The sequence below is a fragment of the Nicotiana tomentosiformis genome, chromosome 6, assembly GCF_000390325.3.
Source record: "Nicotiana tomentosiformis chromosome 6, ASM39032v3, whole genome shotgun sequence".
Lineage (NCBI taxonomy): Eukaryota > Viridiplantae > Streptophyta > Magnoliopsida > Solanales > Solanaceae > Nicotiana > Nicotiana tomentosiformis.
Window position 1 is genome coordinate 78470534 of NC_090817.1, and position 6232 is coordinate 78476765.

General features: G+C 39.8%; 1 non-coding gene across 1 annotated transcript; it reads left to right on the forward strand.

Moving 5' to 3' along the window:
• Positions 1-4337: 4337 nt before the first annotated feature.
• On the forward strand, positions 4338-4444 carry LOC138895022 (small nucleolar RNA R71). The gene has a single exon (XR_011409222.1). It is a non-coding gene; the product is annotated as a small nucleolar RNA R71 (small nucleolar RNA).
• The last annotated feature ends 1788 nt before the right edge of the window (positions 4445-6232 follow it).

Here is a 6232-nt window from a genome sequence, read left to right on the forward strand (position 1 = left end):
ACTAGCAGATGGTCTAACCGAGTAAGAGTGGCCGATTAGCATATGAATTCCATGAGAGGATAGTCGTGTGCCTTGAGAGGAGTTTAGAGCAATTTGGGAATTATGGTGGATAGTGACTAGGCATACAAATTGTATTTGGGATGGTGGCTACTGTACGGAGGAACATTTGATATGGCGGGAAGGAGTTTTCTTGAAATGAAGAGGGTGTGAAGGCTTGATTATTGATTTGGATGCAATGTGATTTCGGGTTGAAATGTACTGTCAGACGTTCAATTAATGTCAATAGGGAAGGAGCAGACTTATACAGTTGGTGGGCGAGATTGGGCTTAGGAGAATTCACTGATTACGTGGTAGTTGTACCCAGTGCAGCGTCGTGGGAAGATGTTGGTAAGGAATTCCACAGATGGGTTATCTCCGGTGAGCAGGTTAGCGGTTGCGTGATGTTGATGAAGCTTCTGCGAAGAATACTACTTGCTACCCGGTAAGAGGTCGAATACGTGATTGTGACTGATGATTCAGAATGTTCATGAAGAGCTTAACAAAAGACTTTGAGAAATTTGGCGGGTTAACGGTACGGGATCATGGTAATTGAGAAGGAGGAATCATTGCGGGCTCTACATTATGTGAGGGTAGCCTAAAACTAAGTGGCGGAGCCCCACAGTCTATGATTGGATCACGTGGTTATCTGCTTGTGCGATTTTCTGGTTATCGATACGTTGGTAGATTATTTATGACTAAGAAAAGAAAATATCAGGAGTAATTTGAGCAAGGAACTTGATGAATGTGTGCTATACTTCGCCTTATCAAATAAGGTGCAGGTTTTGGGAAGACTCAGAGTTTATGCTTCTTGTGGATGTAATGTACAAGGAAAAGAATTCAGCCAGTTGCTTCTTTGATAGTGTGTTCATGTGCTAGAAGAGCATTGAAGTTTGGTGATATTCGGGATAAGGTCAGAGTGGGTGACTCTCAACAACAGTTCTAGTGGGTTCGAGAATTAAAGTGCGGTGCCTAAGGATTTCAGGTACGTCATGTGGTTAAGGATTGAGTCTTCACAGTGGATTGCGAACGGGACTTGGAATGTTCTATGTTATCATCGGGTATGTAGTGCAGTATTGGAGGAGAGAAAAAAATAGCCTCGGATTCGCGGAAGGTCCTACAGAATGGGTGTATCAGTCGGAGGTGCTATTGGGCACATAAGAAGGGTATGAGATGGTTCATGAGTATGGAGACGATGTGGTCTCGCAATTCGGGTCACTCGGGGTGAGTGCGAATCGAGTTCGTTATGTTGTGAATGGAGCTATTATATTTCTAAGTCAGGTTAAGAGTAAATTGAAGGAAGTTGGGTTGGTTAGTAATGGTTGAATCAGCATGATTGTGGCAATGATCAGTCATTTCGATGAGTGAAGTTATACATGTAGTTTGTGGTTGTACACTTGGCTTGAGCGCCACAACTACTTGGTTGATTTTGGAGGTACTTGATTCGAATGGCTTATTTGTGTAAATGAATTCCGGAAGAGTTATGGCGGTTTAGATCACGACTCGAGGTTTGTATTTTCTGCGGTTTGAGAATTCAGTTGCGTGTTGCGTTGGTTCTTCTGAAATGAGCTGAGTGAAACGTTTTCTAGCCAAGGAAGTGTTTATTTTACTAGTAGTTCAGGAGTTATGATGAGTTCTGGTAATCTCATATAGCGGCACAATAGGTGCAGTGAGCGACATGGGGATTGGAAGTTGAGAATAAGGTTGCGGTTCAGTGCTTCCAAGAATGTCACTGGCTCGGATAAGCAGGGGTGAAATTCAAATGTTTAGAGTAAGCTGGCATTTTCTTCAGTACCACCTAAGAATGGTGTTCTTTGGAAGAGGCTTTGTGTATTGACTTGCGGATTTTTGATTCATTTTGCAGAATTTGAACGGTTAGTGGTATGGATGTGTGAACGTTGCTACCTGAGCGGAAGGTCATGGAAGCATACCCCACATGAGATTTGTATAAGTGTGACATGTTAGTCACTTGATCGTTATAGATTGAAACTGAGTATGGAGGTTATGGTAATATCATAACAACTTGCCTTCAAGTTAACAATTCTCCTTGCTGGTACACTATGATCCTAAACCAAAGATCACCGCAAGAGATCCTAGCATGAACAACGTCATCCAAAAGCCCATAAACCATTGTATTTGTAAGGTCCCGTAAAACTTTACCTAAAACCCGGGGTTTCGTGATGCCGAGGTAGGTGTATGTGTTAATGGTAGCCGTGGTACGAACTTTATACCATCTCCCCTATACTTAAAACACCTTAAAATAGTCCAGAATATAATAACATATATTGGCATGACATTACAGCCTTATATCCATCATAAAAGTAACATCATGCAACCCAACCACATACTACAACATTATGGACATCTTCTAGGTATTGTGTGGTTGCTTATTCTCCTATTTAAAACATCATCAACATACTAAAAATTTTTACCAACATAACAACAATACGAACATTATACCCAAGCCATTCCCCGCGATTTCCCATATGAAGTCATATACACAACTCCAAAAAAGTCCAATAAGAGACAACAACTTCTTATACAACTTCAAGTTCTATTCTTCATCCAAATAACTTAACCAATGCATATATAAGCTTAAGCCCAAGAAATAGTGTGTTATACATACCTTAAATAATCATAAAAAAATCGAACCAAAGCTTCCTTTAGCTTACAAGCACCCTTAATGGCATCATAACACCATAGAGACTCTTTTCTTCACTTAGGCTAACGTTTGAGGATAGGTCTAGGTAAAAGCACCTTGGATTAGACTTGGAACCTTGGAGAGCTATTAAGAGAGTTTGGTAAATTTCCTTGGTCGAAAATAGCCAAAAATGAGGTGTCCAACCCCGTTAAAATGTCCAAGGGTCGTCCACCACCTAAGTGGGTCCCATTGGGAGCTGCTAGTGCAGTCTCGCAAAAATGCGAATATCTCTATACTCTGATGTCGTATCGACAAACGGTTTAATGTGTAAGCACAATAGGGTAACATATTTACCTCAATATTTGACTAAAAAGTACCACGCATAATTTATAACCCGCTCACTTACTCTAACATAGAGGTCAACGACATTGCCTTTCCTTCTTGAATCAAGTGCCCTCACACACTTTAGGTAATATAAGAGAAAGGTATAGTAAAACTTCCTGGATATCCACACTTTTGTAGGAGTTTGTTTTGCAAGATTGCACTGCAATGCTCTATGAGCTTGACTACCGATGTCTCTTATATCTTCCTCTTCTTTGTAAGGATCTCCTTCAAGAATTTTGCATAAGCTTGCATTTGTGAGAGAACTTCGGTGAATGGCATGTTTACATTAACCAGTCTCAGCATATCTAAAAATATCTCAAACTGCTTGTCCAACTTTTCTCTATACAGATTTTAGGGAAAAGGTAGAGCAGGCATGTTCTTGCTCTATTCATTAGAGTCCTCCCTTCTTGAAGTTTCCTCCTTCTTATTTTTCTCTACTCCATTCTTAACTTTTTTTCTTCTTAACATCTTCAATTTTCGGATCCTCCCCACTTTCTTTTTCAAGTATCACATCTTTTTGGACTGGAGTGGGATCTTTCAATACTTGCGTGCTTCTCAAGGTCACAACACTTACCGTTTCTTTGGGATTCTTTTCAGTATCAGCTGGCAGTGTACCTGGGATTCTTTCAGACAATATATTTGCAATTTGTCGCACTTGTCTCTCCAAGTTATGCAAATCTATTCCAAGTTCTTTAATAGTTGCACCATGAGCATCTAATCTCTCATCTGTCTTGATAATGAGAGACTTCATCAAATCTTATAACCCAGTCTAAATTGGCTGTTGAGACTGAAACTGTGGCCTCTACTGAAATCTGGAGTTATTTTGTTGCCATGCATTTGTTGTAACCCCAAGTGAACTCCATGAAAACTAGGGTGCTTCTGACCCATTGCATTGAAATTATAATTACCCACAGCATTCACTAACTCCAAGGTAGCTTGACACTCATGAGTAGGGTGTCCTCTTCGACATATATCACAGGCTGCATAAGGCTCGTTATGTATGGAAGCTAAGGTCAGATTCCTTATTTCTTTGGCCATGACATCAAGTTGTACCTGAGCAGATATGTTAGTATCAATATGGTGAATAGCAGTTGATCTTCTTCTTTCAGCAATCTCCGAGGGCCACTGATTTGCATCTTCAGATAAGTCATCTAGAATTGTGACTATCTCCTCTAGAGTCTTTCACATCAACAGACCTCCAGTTGCATTGCTCAATGTTCTATGTGAGGTCGGTGTCAATCCATCCCAAAAGTCATGGAGTTGCATCCAGAGCTCAACTCCACTATGTTGACACTTTCGCACAATCTCCTTAAACCTCTCCTAAGCTTCAAAAATAGTTTCAGTCTCGTTCTGGCAGAAGTTATGGATTTCTCTTCTAAACTTGTCCGTCTTAACTGAGGAGAAATATTTAGCAAGAAATTTTCTTGTCATATCGTCCCATGTTCTAATTGATCCTTAGGGCAAGCTTCGAAGCCAATGTTTTGCATCATCTTTTAGAGTGAAGGGGAATGCCCTTAGGTAAACTGCATCTTGTGACACACCATTATATTGAATGTTGTTCATGTTCTCCTCGAAGTCCATTAGATGATTGTTTGGATCTTCGTTCTGCTTTTCTCTGAAGGCATAACAATTTTGAAAGATTTGAAGTAACCCTTGCTTCAACTCGAAATTATTAACTACAACTGGGGATGGTCTCACACTTGATAATCCTTAGCCGGGAGCTATGTTTCTGATTCGGATAGCACACAAGGGCTGATTCTGTGCCATTCTCCGAGTCCTTTCTTCTTCATATGCAATTTCTGCATCTCTACTAACTGCTTCTTCAGTATCCCTTGCAGCTTGTTTTCTTCGTTGGGCTACTTCCATCGTAGCCAAATCTACATTATCATCATCTCCAACAATGTTTTCTGTAGTTGAGGATTTCCCAACATTCTCTATATTCTCAGGAAGATTTCATTCCTTCCTCAACTATCGCAGTTGTCTCTCTATTTCTGGCTCGTATGGTTGCACTTCTTTCCCAGACGATTGAGTTATGCTCCAATCTAACATTTAGCCTGCGCAGAGTCAAAGGACACCAATCGTAAAAAGAGAAAATTAAAATAAAAAGAAAAATTCGTAAATTAAAATTTGCCAAACCCTATTGATTGCCAAACCCTGACAACGACAACGACAACTATTTCTAACACTATTGATTGCCAAACCCTGACAACGACATCAAAATTTGACGAGCGCAAAACACAAACTTAAATATGCTCGATAAACGAATATAGTGAAATATAATATCGTATCCATAAGGATTGGAGTTAAATAGTATTTTTGTAGTTTACAGCTAGATTGCTATCCAAGATGACCAACAATTGAGATTTCTGTAATTAAAATGAAAGTTAACTAAGAATCTAAACTTTTTGCTAATGACAATCGACGTAAGTAGTGAGCAAAGAATGTTATTAATTGGGAGAAGATAGGGTTGGTAAGATAGGTGCAAGACAAATGTTGGGATTTAACTCTAGATAATTCACTTATAATGTTCAAGCGAGTCTCTGGAATTCACTAGTTTATTAATTCAATTGTTTAGTAGAAACTCCTCTCTCGATTAAGTCTCAACCTCACAAGATAAACTAATTTAAGATCGGTGAAGATATGCACGAGATAGTAGTGGATTGGTCTTTAGGAGAACCTCTATCGATTATCCTTCTAACAAGATTTAATCGATGATATGACCGGTTTGAGCACGTCTATAGTGGCTCATAAACTACCTACCAACCCTATGTGTCCGCCTGTAAAGCAGAAGCTCAGAAAATTCATGCCAGATATGAGTCTGAAAATAAAGGAGGAAGTCACCAAGCAGATCAAATCCAAGGTTCTCAGAGTGGTTGTATATCCGACCTTCTTGGCTAACATTGTGCCAGTTCCAAAGAAAGATGGGAAATTTAGAGTGTGTGTCGACTATCGGGAGTTAAACAGAGCAAGTCCCAAAGATGATTTTCCATTGCCCAATATACACATACTGATCGACAACTGTGCCAAGCATGAACTCCAATCCTTTGTGGATTGCTTCGCAGGATATCATCAGGTCTGGATGGATGAAGAGGATGCCGACAAAAAAGAGAGCCTTTATTAGACCACGGGGAGTGTATTGCTACAAAATGATGTCATTTGTCCTAAAGAATG